Raw genomic sequence first — 19948 nt, forward strand, 5'->3', positions numbered from 1 at the left:
ACAAATGCTTGCCATTTCTCTGCATTGGAAGTCAACATAGCTACATTCTAATGGGAAATTTTTACAAAGCATAGGGCTAATGAATGTTACTTGGAATAGAAAAGATGAAAGACTTAAGTGATGGAAAGTCATTCTGCAATTATATTAAGGTTATTTTTGAATGGAAACATACTGCTAGCATTTTCCAAACAAATTACTGCACAGCAAACTACTGGGAGTCTATCATGACCACAGTGTTTACCAAGAGCTCCTTGGAAACAGCCCAGCTGATTGCTGCTATTCAGGGAGAGGTTTACAGCAGTGTTTCTGGTCTGCAGGTCTTGCTGTGTACATGGTCAGTGCAGCAAAAGGACATTGCTTAAGTTAGATTTTTAAAAGTTCTTTGCTTGTTTGAGGTACTTTCACAGAGCTGGCAAATAATTGACAGAGCCTTTTATGTATTAGACACACCACATCTCAAACCACATTTTATACACAAATTTTTCAGCTTTTCATCATGCTCATATGCACCCTGTTTCTGCATTAAGCCTTTGTCTGTATTGGTACTTTTGTGATCAAGAGGTTCTGTCTGATTCAGGGTTCAGAAAGAGGGTGAGATTTTAATTTTTAAATGCTTGGGGATTCTTCATAATGAAAGATTCTTTATTATAAGAAGCTATTGTACAGCTAGAGCATTACATGTAAACATTAAAAAGTGTGGTACCTTGATATGTATATAGGTATATTAGGTATAATATGACTGTCCACATTTGAAGTGAAAAAGTAGCAATATATCTGTGGGTTATGTTGTATTTGGGATAGATGCATCTGCCAACACACAGCTATGAACATGATTTTCTTATATCAAGGAAAAGCCTGGGAAAATGCAGACAGCTTTTAACCACAAAGATTTCAATATGCCTTTGCTAAAGTTAACTCAAGATAACTGCAAGCTGTACAAGTTTCTATCCTTCAGGGACTTGTTGTGTCATAACACTGTGTAAGTGAGAGAGCAGCCTGCACAGAGCTGCTGCAGCCCTGCCTGTGCTAGGCAGCCCTGGGCTTCCCCAGCACAACATCCTGTGTACTTCAGGTTTAAATGATACAGGTGCTGCTCAGGTCCAGCTGCAGGCTCTTTGCTGCATCTGTGAATGAAATCATAAATTATTATCTGCAAGAAATATATATATATATATATATAAACACACACACACACACAAAAATGCTAGTAAGAAATTTAGGTTAACATTACTGCATTTAGTTCCAAATATTCTTGAATAATATTGACATTCCTATTTTAGTTAATATCTATATTTAAAATATTTCTTAATGCTCCGAAAAACAAACAAACCAGGTGAATAGTACAAAGTATACAGTACCTTGTGGGTCACCATTGTTCCAGTTCTGTGATTTCTTGGTGATTGTATGTAAGTTTGTTTTGAATTATTATTTGATTAAGCCAGGACTTAAAATAGTATGGATTTCCTTAAAGTATTCCAATATTGCAAATTTTGTGTGTGTTTCTATCTATGATATCTGGTTCTCTCCCAGACTTTTTGGGCTGGATTGCTGTTTGCTTCCGTCTGAAAGTGCTGAATTATATGGTCATGAAAAGTAACCTTTTTGCCCACAAAAAAAACCCCAGTCCTATCCAAGATGTTAAAATTCAGTGAAACATAAATAGCCATCAGAGAACTTGCTATGCCAGGCATGATCCTGCACTATGCTAGGCTCTTCCTAGATATTCCCAACAACCTCAGCTGAATTGCCTGATGCTCAGCACCTTGTAGGATCAGGCCCCAGAGAGGGAGCATGAAAGGACCCAAAGCAAACTGGCAAACATTCAGCTGTTCATTGTACAACTTTTTTTCTCTCTCAAAAGTAACAGTTCAAACAAAGGATTAATTTAGAAAAAAAAATAATTAAAATTGAAAGAAAAGGAGGAAGGAGGGTGTGTGAAAAAGAATGTTAATAACAGTATTTGAAGAGGCAAAGAAATTAGAGAGATGAAAAAAAATATTTTTCTTTTAAATAACATTAGGAAGGTTGTAGATATTGTTTAATATTGTCCTTGAATATTTTGCAAGTGGCACAAATGCTTTGTGAGATGCCAATTGCTGAAATACAGAGTCGTCATTTAAAGTGACAATGTCACCTTAGTTTTAGTCCAAGAGATGGATTTTATTTTGAAATGGATTATACCAAACCTAACATGGAGAGATGTGTTTGCATTTGTTTTAATTTTAATTAAAATTACTCTGGTTATAAACACCACCTTCATAACTTTCTATTAAAATTTTATATCTTCTAATATGGACTTTTTTGCGTGTGCAGTACTTGGATTTACAAGACAGCAAGTACTCAGGGACAGAGCTGACACATCCACATAGCCAAGACAGACAACAAAAATCCCAAACTGTATAGATTAGCTTTGGACATTTCATTCCATTTTAACTGAATCACTGTAAACAACACATATGAAGAGTTTTTTAAAAACAGAGGAACTATATTCTTAATAGCTTGCACCTGGTTTCTGTGAAAAGCTAATATGTAATCTTGCAATACCTACTGATGCCACTTTCTTTTCATTTTTTATTATTAAAAAGTATAAAAATGGCAGGTGGAATAGGAAGCATTAAGTCTTTATTTCTTTATTTTTAAAGTAGCAGATTGCATACTGAATCAACTTAATTTATGTACCATGTTTATTGTTAAATTCTCCAGATTCATTAAAGCCCTGGAATTGCATTCATATAACAGAGTATGACCCCTTTTCCTGGCTGTTTAATCCATTTTCAAGCTGCATACTGCTCTTTGAATATGTGTTAAAGTAGAAGCCCCATTTGACAAGGAGTTTTCATGAAGTTTTGAAGTATATCATCAAAAGGGACACTGTCAATTTGAAGATTTTCAAGATTACATTAATATTATTAATATCTAATGATACTAATATATTAAAAATGTATTTTGAATGTTGGGGCCTTCTAATTCCTAGAAAATGTCTACAGTTTTTCTCTGCAAATATTTGGAAGCATCATTTAGAAGACCAGAGGATATTACTACCGTAGCCATCTTTATTAATCAGGAACAATTTCATACTCCCCACCTCACAACCTTTTCTCCAAGAGAAACTCAGCCCAGTGCATGCAGTCAGCTTCAGTCCTGTGAATCATTTTAGCATTCTTTTAAAACTTGGAAACACTGCAACATTGATTTGTCCTGTGCACTGATGTTTTTGCATTCTTTGACTGCTTCCTGATTTTTGGAGAGGCTTTTAGAGCTGAGCTTTCCAGTGCCTCTCTCCAGCAGACCCCTGCCTGTGGAGAGCACCCTGCCAACCAACCTTTCAGTCATGGGTCTTTGACAGACAAGCTCTGCCAGATGTAGCTGCCATGATTTCAGATATTCATGCTCACAGCTGTCCATCTCACAATTCTGCTGGAAATTACTGTCAGCCTACAGAGACAAGAGAGAGAAGCATGTGCCTGTACTTGAGAGCCACCTACATTCATGTGCCTGTTAACATAAACTGCCTTTGCCCTGATCTTCTCGGCTGGTGATGGGATTGCAATCTCCCAGCAGAGGGGCAGAGCATAAAGGTGGGAAGTGGTAACATCCAAAATTCTGGCACCTTCCTACTTCAGTGTCTGTGAGCTGCAGCACAAACTATACATGCTTAGTAAACAGGAAAAAATATAGAAAAGAAAAAGGTCTTTAATCTTGAATGATGACAAATCATGACAAATTTTTAGATGAGGAAGTGGTATTCACGTTCCCTGTGTCCATTTAATAATTCGGTGAAATCTCTTGTATTTTCCCAGTAAAGTTGTTAAACTCTGAATATTTTATCCAAGCAATTAAAGTTATTTTTTACTCTTACAAATTAGGCACAGAATAATTAAATAGAAGACAGAGAAGGAACACTAGATATGATACTATCTGACAGTTTATGGTAATGTGTTTCAAATTACAAGCAAAGCATGTGTGCACACATGAATACAGCTGTGGTTTCTCTTTAACATTAGGTAATGTCCTTTCATAAAAGAAAGGAGTGAAGGCTCCTGCTATTCTGTTCAAAGGAAGGACGTTTATATATTTTATATAGCACTCTTTATACTGCTGTGTTACGGTATGTAATATATTGGAAGTTCTCAGTCTGTGATAGACCCCCAAAGGGTAGACATGTAGGTCTAAGAGATGAAAAAAAAAATCAAAGACATGATCTCTTGACAGAATTATATAACTTTCTCACAGTGTCTCTGAACTTCATTGAATCCTCGAGGTGACAGAAAGCTGGCAAGCTAAGTATAAGCAGCTGCTTGTGATGGGATGCCTAAGATATATGAATCTATTCGGTGTGATCAATGGCTGAGTGCTCAGCTGCCCAAGCCATTGATCACCACGATGACCCCAGTTCCTGCTAAGTCCATCAGGCTGCTGGGGAGGCTTTAAAAAGCAGGGAGTGGAAAAAAGGAAAGCAGGACATAAACAGCAAAAGAAGGAGAAAGACAGAGGCACAATCCCTCCTTGTAAAAGCTATTCAGGAAATTGCAAAGCTCATTACTATGTGTGTGGTACTTGATCACACTGAAGTTTTGCTTTAAGGTGCATACCTGAATAAATGCTGAGAAATTCTGTTCCATGCATAGTCTGGGACTGCCACAGCAGCTTGTCTTCCATGGAATTTCAATCAGGGCAAGGGGGCCAGGTTCTCCATGCTCCTTTGGCAGCCTCAGCTGTAATATGCACATGCACCTTATTTTTTATATCCATTGCACATATGTTCTTTAAAATATTAAACGTAATAAACAAAGTATCAACCCACAGTATATGCCAAATTTTGCCAAAGATAGCAATAAGGATATAGTGCAAGCAGAGTGTTTATTATGTGAAAGTGTAAAAAGGGTACAAGTGAGTTTTACTAAATATGTTCTACTCATTTACGAAAATAATTTAACAATTGAATTGTTTCACAAAAGGAACAATTTTAGTTCAATTGCATAATGAAAAATAACTTTGTTAGAATTTCAGAGCAGGTTTCCAAATGCTTTAGGTCTCAGAGGTTTTCTCTAATTTTCTCATTTCAATAATAAAAATCTATTTTACAGCTTTTAACTACAAAACTTGGAAAACTCAAGTGGACTGCAAAAGGCCAAGCTGAGTTCCTTCAATCTCATACAACCTCCTACTAAGAATACTCCCAATTAAACCACAGCACTTTTTCTGCCACCCTTCATTGGGATACTTCTGTTTTAGTATATCACAGAATAGAAATGCACTGAGACTGCCTAATTCTCATTGTTGTTACAGTAAGTAAGGCTAAAAGACAATTCAGTTCACCCCCAAAGAAGTGGGAATAAAAACACCTTTTCCACTAAAATAATCATACATGAATGTGAATATACACAAAGGGCCTGATCCAGAAGTAGAATAATTCAGAATCTGGATTTAGTCCAAAGAGCAGATCTGTTGAGCAAAACCAGTAAATTTTACATTGGTGCCTCTAAGCCTGGAAGTGCCCTGTAAAGGCAAATGTCTTTGAGGCTATTGTTTAATTTAAAGTTAGGGCTCTACTCTGAAGAAAGAACGGTCTCACATTTACAAATTTTTTTAGTTTTATATGACAAAAAAATTATATGCATCTCAGTTACTTGCATTTCGTATTCATGATGCACCAATTAGATTTTAAGACCTGAGCCTAGAGCCAAAATGCTCAAAGCAGACGAGAAGATTAATTTCCGTTTTCACCAGGAGAAAGTCACATTCCTATTTGTTCTGTTATTCTGATGCATATGTTAATATTTCTTTTGTTTTCATTTTCACACATTTCCTTTCATTATATAGCAGTTGGATCATAAATATAACCATTTGTAAGATACAGTTTCCAAGTACATAGAATCAGAGATGCTTTCTTTTGTCCTGGTGAAAATTGGGAGAACGTCCAGTGGTACCCTTGGGATTAGAGTATTGTAAAAATGAGACAAAATTGCTTTTTTAATCTTCCTTCCTGCCATGTCTTCATATCCTTGTCTCCAATGCTCTTTGATTTTTGAGCACTTCTAAGTCAACAAAGATGCATTGTCATGGTGATAACCGTTGGATAACACTGTGATGAAAATAACTGAATTAACTACTTAGAATACAGTTCCTTATTTCATTATGTCACTGGGATATCAAGCCGCCTCATTTTTCTTTCTCAGTGAAAAGTACATAATAATTTACACAGCAAATTTTTTTTCAGTGGGACATACATAGTTTTGAGGTTTGAATGAAGTAGTAAACCTAGCAATTTTGCCCTAAAAAGATAAACAATCTCTTTGGTTTGTTCACTTTCATGTCTAGTGAGTGCATCCATTTGCAGCTGGATGTGATTTGCAAATCCAGAGTTAGTATATATTCAACACATACTACTCCTACTGGTTTTTATCATTACATCTTTGATCTCAATATACAGACCTTTGGCCATGTCAGTTCTGGACACCTCAGGTATTCTTTATGAGATTTCACTGAATCTCATAGTACAAAAAAAAAAAGCCTCTTTTGCATTTAGTTTTAGAAACACTGTCTCAGGATAGATTTTTTTTTTTTTTTTTTTTACATAAGTTCTCAAAACTGATCTCACATACTTCACCAGTTCCAGATATTATTAGATGTGCTTCTCAGCAAAACTACCTTTCATCACATTTCTGATTTAAGTGCATCTCTGTCTTACTGTTTCTGGGCTCTTCTGTTATATGTTCCCACCAACCCTCTCCTTTCTGTCCTGTAGTTTACTCAGTTTGACAGAAATTCCCTCCATTTTTATCCTAAACACAGGCAAAAGAAATCTGTGTGACATTTGGCTTGGAAGTCACAACACCTATATGAATTTTTTTGAAATTGCATTTCCTGCAGCAGAAATGGGAGCACAGTCAGTTGGCCCAGAGGAGCTCCTAGACACACACAGCTGGATAGATTCCTGCTGTTCATTTTTGTCTTGCCTGTAGGCATTTTTTAACAGTTTTCAGTTCAAGTGCACTTTTACCTCTTGTTTAATTTTAATTTGTCTAACAACATAATAATACCTTTAGGGAGTATTAGTGCTACAATAAGAGCATACATAAATTCTGTATAGGCATATATGTATGTATATGTGTCTATAACATATATAAAAGCTGAGCAGTGCATCCTCTGTAATTGTTCCACTCTCCAGTTTTTTAAAGCTGTAAAAAAAAAACAACAAACCCCAACATGGTAACTTGCATAAACAAGGAAAAGAGACTCTCTGTTGATTAGGCTTTATAGAAGGGTTCTTTAAACTTGAGAAGAGTTGAAACTAAGTGAGTAAACTAAGTGAGATTGCTTCAAGCAATATACCAAACAGTGAATCTTTACCCTGGGGAGCTGGAGAAGCAGAATGTGTTGAACACCTGGACATGGGAATCAAAAAAATGTAACTCTGGAGAGTTTTACTCACCTTTTAAATTCTCCTGTCATGCTACCCTGTCTCCCTGTCACACAAATTTCTCCCTTCTTTGGAAACCACATGAAAAATGGAGCTGCAGCAGCTACTGGTACCAGACTTCATGTGCTCTTCTTGAGACAAGACATTCAGGATGCAAAGAGCTGGGGTCAGGGAAAATGGGTGGTTGTCCCAAGAAAATGTCCATTTTGGTGGATCAGGAAGAAGCTCCGCAATGGATACTTGGAGTGCAGCAGCTCTTGGAGAAAGTGCTAGCAGAGAGCAGGGTGGTGCTGGGCAGTGGGAGGGTGCCAGGAGCTCTGCTGATGCCAGACGGAAAACTTGAGTTTTTGGAGGTTGTAAGAAATATAGTTTATTACACTAAAAATTAGGGAAGGGATAGGATTACATTGTAACAGACTAAGGAATATGGAATACTTGGAGAAGGAATGAAATGAGAGGAGGAGACAAATTGTTATTGAAAATTAAAGGCTACCATGGCAAAATTTTTTTAAACTGCTGAAAAGAAGAGTAGTATGAGCTGTGTGTCCCCTATAGGACTGCATGGTATGCCTTAGTTCAGAGATTCCATTTGTATTATACCCTATTGTACACCACTGAAAGAACACCCTCACCAAAAAATAGTTTGGGAGATGTTTAACATTTTATTGTTACATGAAAAAACAGACAGGTGAAGTGTTTGATAAGTTTTTAAATGCTTTATCTCTAAAAACATTGGGTTTTTTATAGGTAACTTATTCCTAATATTTGTTGGGTAGGTCTTTCGTATAATCCTAGAAAAGGATCAATAGGATAGGAAAATATGTTCCAGAACTGGGATATCTATACTGGAAAAGCACATAAACCTTAAACTTATCAGCATTCAAATCAGTCATATTTCAGAAATTTTTAAAATTAGCAAATTAAACAGAAATGTACACAGTGGAACATAAAATCATTTTACCTCCATATTTTGAGATAATTTCTGTTTCACACATCTTTCTTCATATGATCCTTGAGATTATAAAGCATAAATTAAAATTTCCTTTCTACTGTACTGCAGTAAAAGTGCACAAGGTCCAAAAAGCATCCTCTAATGACAAGGCACTATTCTGTGGGGGGGGGGGGGGGGGTTGCAATATCTTTTACTGAAGTCTCCAGCTTATAAACTATTCCAGCAAGAAATATATTGTTTTGCATAGATTCTAGTTGTACATGACTTAGGTAATTTCAGCACTATGAAATTATTATTATTATTATTATTATTATTATTATTATTATTATTATTATTATTTATTATTATTATTATTATTATTATTATTATTATTATTATTATTATTATTATTATTATTATTATTAAAGATGGAACAGATTTTCAGCTGGTGAAAATAGCATAGCTCTTCCCATGTTAAATGGATCAACTTTAAAATTAATTTTTTTAATGGAACATGTCATACTACAAACATTTTCTAATCCTTAGCTATGCATGGATATTGGATTTTTTTAGGTATAAAGTTTGGGAGTTTTTTTATTATTAATTTCAGTACAGAATTGTAATCTCTGAACTTTAAATGATCTTTGCATCCTCTATGGCACAACCGCTGTTTGGCACATTATTAAATCTTACAGTGTTTAGTTATATATAAAGCTTATATATACAAAGCTCCAGGGAAATACTTATTTTTATCTTCTGGGACTAGGCCTGCAAACATAAATAGTTTTAATTTATATACCCATTGATTTCAAAGGTTGTATCTGCACATCTTCAGAAGTACTGATGTGAAAAAGCCTTGTAAATTCTGTAACTTGTAGCTTGTCCTTTAGAACCCTAAAATATTGCTACCTCACTGATGGCAGGGGGATTGGAACTGGTGATCTTTACATTCTCTTTCTACCCAACCAATTCTATGATTCTGTGACATGACATGACATGACATGGACCCACAAATGTTTGGCTTCAGCACATCAGCTGGAAAGGTCCAGCCAGATCCTCAACAGACTTGTCATGTGATATGGACTTTCATACTATATATGATCAAATCACTTGTTATTCATGAATTGTATGCTGGGCACTTTTTTTCCTGTATTTTCTTAGTAAGTCAATACTTCTATGATTTTTTAATATATTGAGTTCTGAAGCCTTTAGAAAAGCTGCTATGAAACCGTGGAGCTTGACTTTACATTGCAGTGTCAGGAGGCTGATCAGATTTTGCTATCATTGACAAATTGTAGAGTGGTTCTGGCTCCATTATACCTCTCTGGGACAGCAGTGGCCCAAGTCAACCCTGTACTGACCCAGGGTTTCCAAAAATCCTTAAGGCAGTGTTAATCCAAGACCTTATTTGAAAATGAGCTGCAACAGTTTATTACACATAAGCAGATGAGCAGCTATGAAAAATGCATGTAGAATGAAGTGTTGGGTATTTTCTTTAATGTAAAAAAAAAAAAAAAAAAAAAAAAAAAAAAAAAAAAAGCAAAATCAACTACTTGACTCTAAAGACTTCAGAAGCCTTCAGAATACACAGAATTATGTTTCATTGTCTCACGTCTATCATTCTTTCCTATATGCCTGACTGTATTCCAGTCTAATTTAATCTAATCTATCTAATGCATTTCTAATGTGTTTTTCACCATAGAAGCTGGGCACCATTAGGAACTTATCTCTGTTCCCACTTTGGTGGTGACATGTTTCAAAGCCAGATGATATTCTGTCAGAAATATCAAGACTTCCCATAACCTGAATTTAGTAACCTCCATGTACTTTTGGTTTCCTGACTCTTCTTACTGTCTGCATTTCAATATGGAGTCCCCAGTATCTTCTCATCACTCCTAATTACTTTTGTTTTAGCCTATGCTCCTGATTTCTGGGCCAAGAAGCTTAAAGAAGTATGATGTACTCTGACGAAGCATTTAATCATGACTGAGTAATCAAACAAAAAGCTTTTCAGGGCAGGGTGGAATATGGGAGGAACCATATTGTCTGCCTGATTATTGTGTTTCCTGTTCTCAGCCCTGAAAGAGTTCCTGCAGGGACCAGAACACCTGCCCATAGCTTGATGGGAAGAGTTCCCAAGTAAGGAGAAGCCACGTAAAAAGGGAGTGGTGGCTGAAAACAACATGAAATCAGTGAAGTAGGAGAGACTTAAAGTATACACACTTTTATCTCCTAAAGCCTTTCTCTTCAGGGTGCAAAACTTCAGAAATATTTGTGTCTGAGGGTGAGGGGCAGAGGAAACCTAGCCATTAATTCCAAAGAGGTGTTATCAGATGCATCAGGGTTTCACTGTCAATTTGACTACATTGCTGTGGTGCACAGAGAAATGAGTGAGGAAATATCTGATTAAAGTGTACATTGCTGCTGAGGCAACTGAATGTTGCCATAGCAATTGAGATGAAATGTGCAAAGAAGTGAGATAATTAAATCTAACCTCTTTAGTAGTTTTGATAGTCAATGCACTGCCAATAGGAAAAGTTATCTATGGTGTTAAAGATAAAACATATTCCTCGTGGAAGTACTCCTTGCTGGTATTTTGTTGCTCTCTTTCTAAATGCATTGCTTCAGGTAGCTAATTAGAATGTTCTCTTTAATAATCAAATACAGTTTTGACCTTGGTCTGTAACAGCCTAGAACTTTCACTGACTTATTGTATCATGGGAACTGTCTACACAATATATCCAGAATGTTTTTATTCCCCTTCTTCTGTATGTAGTACAGTAAAGCCCAGGCTGTCATCTCAAAGCTTACAGTTCAATAATATCTAGAACGTGCTGCCCTCTTCAGGAGCTGGTGATTAAAAATAGGTGATTTTGTCTATTGATTCAGAAACTATACTGAGCAAGCAGGAACTATGAACTGAGTAAGTCTGGGTTTTTTTTATATTTGTAATGCCAATGCCAGAGACACTGAAAGTAGTAGCAGAATTAATAGAAAAACTTGATTTTAAAAGGAAATAAAAAACTTGTTAGCAGTTCTTAAACAAAACTTGGGAACTGGGAGGTCATACTCACATTCACTCAGAATATTTATTTCAGCCAGTGAAAGCAGTAGCTAGGAGAAGCCTTGACTCATTTCTTCCGAGAGAATGACTGTATTCTCTATACCAGCAAATAACCTGTTATTAAAACTTACTGGTGTCCAGGAAGAACTCATGCATTAGCTGTCACACTCAACTTGTACTTTCAGCTTCTCTTCTCATCCGAATCTATGTAAGGCTTTAAGCCATGATTTAGCTGAACACTGAAACATGTACTTAACTTTAGGCAGGAACATTCAGCAGGATACTCACGTGAAAGTGTTGAACAATTTGTGTGTCAGTTTGGAGGCTCCCATACATGGCTGATAGGATGGGGACAGGCCCACAGCTTTCAGTTGACATTTTACAACATTGTAACTCGTGCTGTAGAATCTTAATAGTTAAGCAGATAAGAACTAGAGGCAAAAATCTATCCTTTTGTGTATATTATTCCTTTTGAAGTCAACAAGAACTTTTTTTTCATTTATGAAATTGTGTCACTTTATTGGTTATGATTAGCTTGAAAAAAACCCAAAATATTATGACACTGTGGTAGAGGGACTCAAAAGTTGTGTGGTGGAAAGGCAACTACATCTTTGCTGAAGTAAAAGGATGGTTTGTGTAACAGTCCTAAACAGGCAGGGGATTAACAGCATCGTTTTCAAACTGTGAGGGCTTAGGAGCAAAGATGTCTGGGAAAGATGCAGAAGCCAGTGCAAAACATGGCTCAACTGAGCCATGCATATTAGATGGATCTTCAAAAGTTTAATTTTAAGCTCATGTGAAATACTGCTGCTTTGGCTGAGGGGAACCCTATCCTTCTGCATTTCATAAATAAAGCAAAAGAGATAATTTGTGCCATGTCTCACATGAACCATCATACACAAGCTGTAGCCCACAAAGAGTGGAGCAAAGGTGGCTTTAAACTGTCTCTGTAGACGTTCAGATAGATACAGGCCAATGAATAACCATGTAAATCAGAGCAGCCTTCAGGGACTGTTCTAGTTTACATTAGCTTTATCCAGGCTCCCTGTATCTTGCACTGCACTGCAACCTCGATTAAGTCCAAATTTCTACAGCACTGAACACCCTGGAAACTCCCTTTTTGCCCAAGGTAAACTTTAATAGAAACAACTCTTGTACCGTAATGGGGATTTCTCTATCTGGGCACACCTTTAAATGTAAATAACTGTATCTCATTCAGCAGTATTTATGATCATATATGACCTGATTTCAAGCTATCACTTATTTTAGTTTTCCTCTTTAATGGTAATAGGATTACCTAGACATCATTTTTTTTCTAAGTGGTTTGTGGTTCTTGGTTATAGTAACATATTTATAATCACAATCTTTAATTGAATTCCTTAATTTTCTCTCTCGCGTGCTTATTTTAGGACTTAACTTGCTCAAATAATGAAAAATGTTAAGAATAACAAATGGGTTTTAAGGGTTCACCTTTCTTCAGCATAAAGCTGGTTTACTTCTGAAAACTATGTTTGAGGCAGACAGACAGATTCTGTACAAAACCCCATACACTTAAGCAGGAGTAAAGTTGTATTGTGTCAGAAATTATGGCACAATTTAGCCTACAGCCCTGAAAACTTTTTCTTCTTGAACTGCATAGTTGAGACATACAGCACAAGATGTTACAGAAGAGTTAAAATCCTTTCTGTGTAAATCCTGAATGTGAATGTTCTCTGTTCAGCCTTTAGTTAAAGGAACTTGTAGCAGTGATTCATTTCTTTCTATAGAAAACGAAATAGCTGTAACTTCAGGTATAAAACAGACTGAAAAGGATAATAGAAAAGGAGAAAGAAAAAAGAGTTAACCCATTCTTTCATTTCTGCATACAATTAAAGCATGCTGATGGTGGTGTACTTGGTACTTTCTCAGTACTCCAGTCTAACCATTGCAAACTTATAAACCATGAGCAAACTTTTTCTAAAGTTGTAAAGGCTGATTAATGATTTTAATAACTGTGACTTTTTTTAAAATCGTAATACAAATTTCTTAATGAATTAAGGAGAATATCTTTAACATTTCGTTGATAGTTGATAGTCTCTTTTCATCTTAGCCCTTTATGCACATGCCTTACCCTTTTCTCTCCCACTCCATAGCAGAGACAGCAAGCCCATGGTTTCATTTTCAGAAGTACAATCACAAGTTAAATGCAAAGATCCTATGTCTGTATTTTATGAACATTAGGCAGACAAATTCCAGCTGGCATGTAGGTCTAAATGCAGATATACACAATAGTCTGTGCTTTTTTCTAAACTGGTACCTTCTAAGTACATGCAATATATATTTAGAATGGCATTAAACAATTGATCTATGGTTTGAACACATATTTTCTTTCTTTTTCTTCTTCTTTTTTTTTTTTTTTTTTTTTTTTTTTCTTATGCTGATACATTGTTTGGCAGCTAGATACCCTGCAGATAAGAGTATAACAACTAATAACATTTTCTTTGCTTTCTAGGGTCTTTATGGCAGAATGATGAATTCCTTTTTTTCCAGAATGGTAAGCAGAAAGCTATTTCTGTTTCTGATAACAAAGACTATAAGGTAAATTCTTGCAAGAAAATATTGCCAGATTGCTTCAGACATAAATGTACTGTACAATTCCATCATTATATAGCTTCTACAACTGAAAATATTTGAATATTCAAATCCTATAAGTAACCTAAAAAAGATTTGCAGAACATTATGCTAATTATTCAAAAGAAAATAAGTTAGGATTTAACATCCTTGTTAGAAATGCTGCTGACCCTGGACTGTTCAACTTATTTTGCTTAGCAATTTATGGTAATCTATAAATTCCCATAAACATAAATACATTGTTCTGTCAGTGAAGAACATAAATATCTCTTTTCTTTAGGGTGAGAAAGTGTGAGTTCCATAGCATACGTTACCATTTGAATCATATAAAACTAATCTTTATTTATGTTTCACCAGGGCTTTGCTATAACTGTGAATTTAAAAATATGTAGTTCCCAAACGTAGACATCACTTCTGTATGCTATCATGTTGTTTAAAAAAGATGATTTTGTCATTCTTTTTTTTTTCTTTTGGCTGAAAAGGGCAATATTTATTCTGCCCCTTGATCATAACATCTTTACAACCATATAAAATAAAAATTCATCATACTGTGTGTGTAAAGGTCACCCTAAAATAACACTTCTGAGCAAACTATACTGAATCCTATGAGTACATTGCTAAGGGGAAATATTTTCCAACAGGTCTTGGGCATTCATTTTACAAAAAAAAAATTCTTTCCCACTGCATAAAAACGTAGTCTGAAATAAACATAAAGCCATCATGAAGTGTAACTACTGTTAAAGTGGAAAGAAATACTACTAGAAAAATATCCCATCAGAGTACAAATTCTGACTTGAAATGCGACTGCTTCTTAGTGTTACACTTGAAAGATCTTCTATCTAACCCCCAAAAGAACTCAAGACCCTCTAAAAAGGGGATTATTCAGAAACTTTAATGCATAAGGGTTTAAAACAATGATAGATTTAAAATATGAGGGATTGATTTTTTGGTCTTTGATAGAAATGTATCAGAGTTTCTAGTGTTCAAGAAACCCAGTAGCAAAACACAGGCTTTATGATGAACTTTAAGAATGATGACTTGATTTTTGATGAACATGGCAGGTTAGTTGTTCTTTGACACTTTTCTCTAGGAAAGTAAAAACCTGCAGGTGAAGCTGTTTAGAAATGCTTGGTTTTGACCTGTAGATCTGGTCCTCTGATAATAACAATGAGATCTGCTTTGGCAAAGCTGGTAATGCATCTTTACCTGCCTGCTCACAGGGGTTAGTTCAGAAGTATCAGGGTTGAGGTTCCTTAAGGGGGTATCTATGATTAAAGAGAGGGTAAAGTCATGTTGAACTAGAGGGGGAGGGATAAAATGAAAAAAAAAAAAAAAAAGAAAAGAGAGCGAACAGTCCAAATAGCCATGAGAACTACATTTAACCTCCTTCATCCACAAACATAAAAATGTTCAAGAAGAACTCAAGAGGCATTTTAAATCAAAAAGATTAACTGTGTGACAGTTAAGTATGTTTGGGATTAAACCATCAAAGGGCCTGTCTCTTTTGTGTATATTTGCCTATTAGCAGTAGGTACTTGGCACAAGTATCCTATGTAGGTTGCAGCCACAGACAGGCACTTGCACTGTATACACCCTTTTCTGCAATGTTCATTAGGCAATAATATTGTCAAAGGTAAGTGTTTACCAGCAGCTTCAGTCTTCTTAAAACCATTTTTAGCCTGAGGCTGATCTTGTGAAGAAGGCTTGGGGGAAGGGTAGAAGAGACAGAAAACATTTCATTTTTCATTAAAACAAATGTATTCAGCCAGTGTCCTGAATTGAGGTAATTTATAACTCTAAATTTGCGTGTTAAGTGAAATAATAATTTTTTTTATTTTGAGGCCAACTGTGTGATTTACACTGTAAGTGAAGAAGATAGGACAAAAGCTCGGACCTTAAAGGTTACTACAACAAAGGCAGTAATGGATTATTTTGGGGAGAATTAATTTTTCTATGTAAAACTATGTGTGCCTCAATGGAATCTCCCTGACTTGCTCAGGAATACAGGTTTACTCTGCTGATTATGGATTTCCTTTATGTAAATACCAATTCATATATAAATATATTTTCAAATTGGATGTCTTTTGTTTAAGGAATGGGAAACTGAGCTTCCACATATAGGAATATGTTCCCTTTTAGCACTGAAAGCCTTTTTTAAATCCTAGAAAAAGAGAAATATTACAGAATTAAATAAATTCTTGAACATAATTCATATAACTTTAAAGAAAATATACTTTCCCTCTCATTTCTAACTCCAGCCGTGCTTAATGAATAAAGATTAAATGCAGGTTACTATGAACAGTCACAATATATAGATTTTAATCTAAAAATTTACTTTTTTCTATGGACGTTAATAAATTATTTGTTACCTTAAATTATCCCTAGATCTGTAATGTTCAGTGGTAGCATTTCATTAAATATATAACAATTCTGTAGTGAATTTTGAATTCCCCTCTTTTTAATATATGGGAAATAATATTTTAGATACACCGAGAACATAAAAGATCCATGAACACACATGGAAGACCACTACAGCTAAAAACTGAAGAAGAAATTAAAAAAATAATTCTCACTTTCCTCTCAATTGAAATCTTGTGCAATTATTCTTTTAGATTATAGATCTCTTTCGGGATTCTGGTTACGCAGAACTTTTTGGTTCATTTCATAGGAATAATATTCATCTTAATTAGCAAAACAATTGATGGGCTTTTCTCCTTTTTACAAGAGGGAGTTCACTTGGTGTACTGATTACAAGGAATAGATTATCCTGATAAATGAAAAGTTCTTGTCTTTCTAAACAGCAGCTGAATATGTTATCTGTCTTCACCCTTGTAGCTTCTTTGTTAGACATCACCTTGTTGAGACAGAATGACTTACTTGGTAAGTGGCTGACCCATTTTTTTTGTCTGGCACCCTAACATTGCTGGGCATTATGCCAGACTGGATTCTGTAGCTATTTATGACTGCACTCAAGGTTCAACTATGCAAATCACAACTATTAGCCAAAAAAGCAAAGCAGATTTGTTTTTAAAAAAAATTTCCATAGTTCACAAGGTCAAAGCATTTGTTTTCACAATTTAAAAACATAGTTTTATAAGTAATGATCAGTAATGTTCAAAGAGATTGCCACCTTTCAACATTTTACTTAGGCTGAATTAGAACATAAACATTTTTCCCCATGTGCTACAAAATAATCGCCTTGAGCACAGGTTGAAGAGACATGAGCTGAAGTAAAAAGAATATGTAGCTCTTTATGAACAGCTTAGCTGTACAATATGGCATTACAACGCAAGAAAAAGAAGATAAACTATGGCAAAAAGTCTTTGAAGAGTGCAGTCTTCCTCCTGAAGGCAGCCCTGATGGAGCACAATGGAGCCAGCCCCAAACCCTCCCTGCTTGCAGCCCGGGCAGTCCCACGTTGCCTTCATAGTTTCTGCTCCTGCTTGGTGTGAAATCAGTCCTGACTCCCAGCTGAATCCCTAGCCAGTGTGTATTCACAAATATTTATGCCTCTGAGTGTCCCAGACCTAAATCCATCCAGCATCTTTCTGGTGGGTTGTAGCAGCAGGCAGATACAGGGTGCAATGGTCCCGTGTTGGCCCTTTCTTGCAAACAAGCACTGAAACTGGGGTGGTTTGCGAGGCTTCAGCTTGGGAGGCTTCTGTTGATTTTGGTATTGGGTGCACAGCCCCATTCCCAGCATATTTGAGAGACACCAAGGCTGAAAAGTAAAACTTGTGCAACTTCAAAAGAAGCTGTTTGAGTCAGGTTTGCCATTTGCTTTGAGCATTGTCCTGATGTGAATCCTTTGGGAATCAAATGTAAAGGCTGTCCTGGTCACTGTACACCTGCAAAGTAGCTCTTGATTTGCCTCAGTTCTTTGAAAGAATTGAACACTTGGTCACAAAACTAGCAATGGTATATGTTAGGTAGTAAGAGCTGTGTTATCACATTCAAATGTGACATAAACACATGTAAAATAATTACTCATAAGCAGAATTTGAAAAGAGGCTGTGTGCACAAAGTGTTGATAGATGTAAAAAGCCATATACAGAAGTATTAATAAACCTTAAAAAAGCTTACCTATAAAAGATAAACAATTGAAAAATAATTCTGTAAACTCAACACTTAAAGATTATACAACAATACAATACATACAAATAAGCTATAGTTAATGTTTAATATAGAATTTGTAGAGATTGGTATCATGTTAATTTATTAAAGACTAAGTATAGTAGACAATACAGTAAACTGAGAAATTTCCTTCTAGAGAAAAGGTAAGTATATTTAAATATGAGCAGTGCACAGTCTGTTTTCTAGTACAAATTTGGGTATACTTTGGATTAGGTTCAAACTTTGTGACAGAATCTGAGGTAGGATCAGATGTTCCTTCATCGGGTGAGCACCCTTCATGTAATACCAAGAGTGGATAAGGGCCACTTAATTTATTGGTTGTAACATGAAATAATTAATTAGGCTGAACCTCTGGTTCAGAGTGTTTCTTTGTCTGAAATCAAGGACTAACATTAAAAAACCAAAATAAACCAGTTACCTGTTTTTACATATCACCTCATCAGTCAGCAATTTTCTTCAGAGTTGCAAGGCTAAAAGAATTTCTTTTTAGATTCTGTTGACTAAGAAATACAATCTGAGTGTGAGCTCACAGTGGCTGAGTGCAGATTTCATTTGTGAGATACTTTTATTCATCACCTGAGTTTTGTGGATTCTCTTAAAATAATGTGTTTCAGCAGAAGTGAAAGAATCATGGGAGAAATTATGTGAATGAGTGCAGAATAAAGCCAATTTTAAGATAAACTAATTGGTCAAAGACTAATTTCTCCATTTAAGTTACCATTCACTGAGAGCAGAAGGACTCCTTGATCTTAGCAGGGTTTCTCCCTTATTTAAAAACTGCAGGACAGAGACTGTAGGATTTCCTGGTATCATCTCTAACAGCATTTCCCCATACTTCTACCAAGATGTGAAAGGGACTCCCAACAAAGTAGGAAAAATATATTAAAAAGGGACAAAAAATAAAGGTCGAATTGGAAACATGGAGATTTTACATCAAATGCATAGGACTTGTACGAATAGGTAGAGGTTGAGCCTTATTAAAACAATACAAATCCCAGAAATTTATTAATGGTTAAATTTCTGTGCTTTAGCCAATCCTCTTCTCCAGTGAAAGGCACAGAGCACTGTGTTATGGTAAACACTAGCAACTCTGTCCACAGGCAAATCTAAATAATACTTAAGAAACTAAATCCAAAACATTAGCAATAAAAATGTATTAGCATGTATTTCTTTCCTGGGAGCCTACATGGAAACTGAATTCCTCTGAGCTGCACTTACACAGAACAGAATTCAATTAAAAAAAATCCGCCTGGATTCCATGCTGTGAAAAGCTCTTGCAAATTTATTTTAGGGACTTCAGGTGTAGAGCTTGGACGTGGTTTTATTTTATTTTTTAATGGAATCAGTCTTAATGTCTAAGGTTATTCTTTACTTGCCTCGGCTGCACAGTTTTCACATATAAGCCAACTAAGGACAACTTGTTATTAAAGAAGTCAGCAGGTGTCCTGTGCTCTGAAACATATTAAATAAAGAACTCAACGGGATCATGTTGACAGTAAGCTCCACAAAGAAATTAAATAATGAAGACAGAAGCTATTCAACAAAGACCAGTTCTGCATAAGTAAAAATGTCTTGTCAGAAGATGGGAAAGTTCTCCTGAAGATTTTTATTAGAATCTCTCTTCTGGTATTCTCTGAAAACAGGCAGTCTATAGATTTTAGACACTTAAACTTTCTGACCTGAGTCTTACAGAGCAGAGTGATCAAATGGCAAGAACTGAATAGCCAAGATCTGCTTTTCTCTACACAGCATCATTGCTCAACAAAAGAGTGATTGCAAAATGGCC

General features: G+C 35.7%; 1 protein-coding gene across 3 annotated transcripts in view; it reads left to right on the top strand.

Annotated features, from left to right (window-relative positions):
• Positions 1–19948, top strand: part of ADGRL2 (adhesion G protein-coupled receptor L2) — a 388507-nt gene that overhangs the window by 199535 nt on the left and 169024 nt on the right. For 2 of the 3 annotated variants that reach the window (XM_071750507.1, XM_071750508.1), the window contains one exon: positions 13910–13951. The gene's annotated coding sequence lies outside the window, so the exon portion shown is untranslated. Of the gene's footprint in view, positions 1–13909; positions 13952–16863; positions 16909–19948 lie in introns of all 3 variants that reach the window. The other variant, XM_071750509.1, reaches the window with a different exon arrangement.

The sequence above is a fragment of the Heliangelus exortis genome, chromosome 8, assembly GCF_036169615.1.
Source record: "Heliangelus exortis chromosome 8, bHelExo1.hap1, whole genome shotgun sequence".
NCBI classification, from domain to species: Eukaryota; Metazoa; Chordata; class Aves; order Apodiformes; family Trochilidae; genus Heliangelus; species Heliangelus exortis.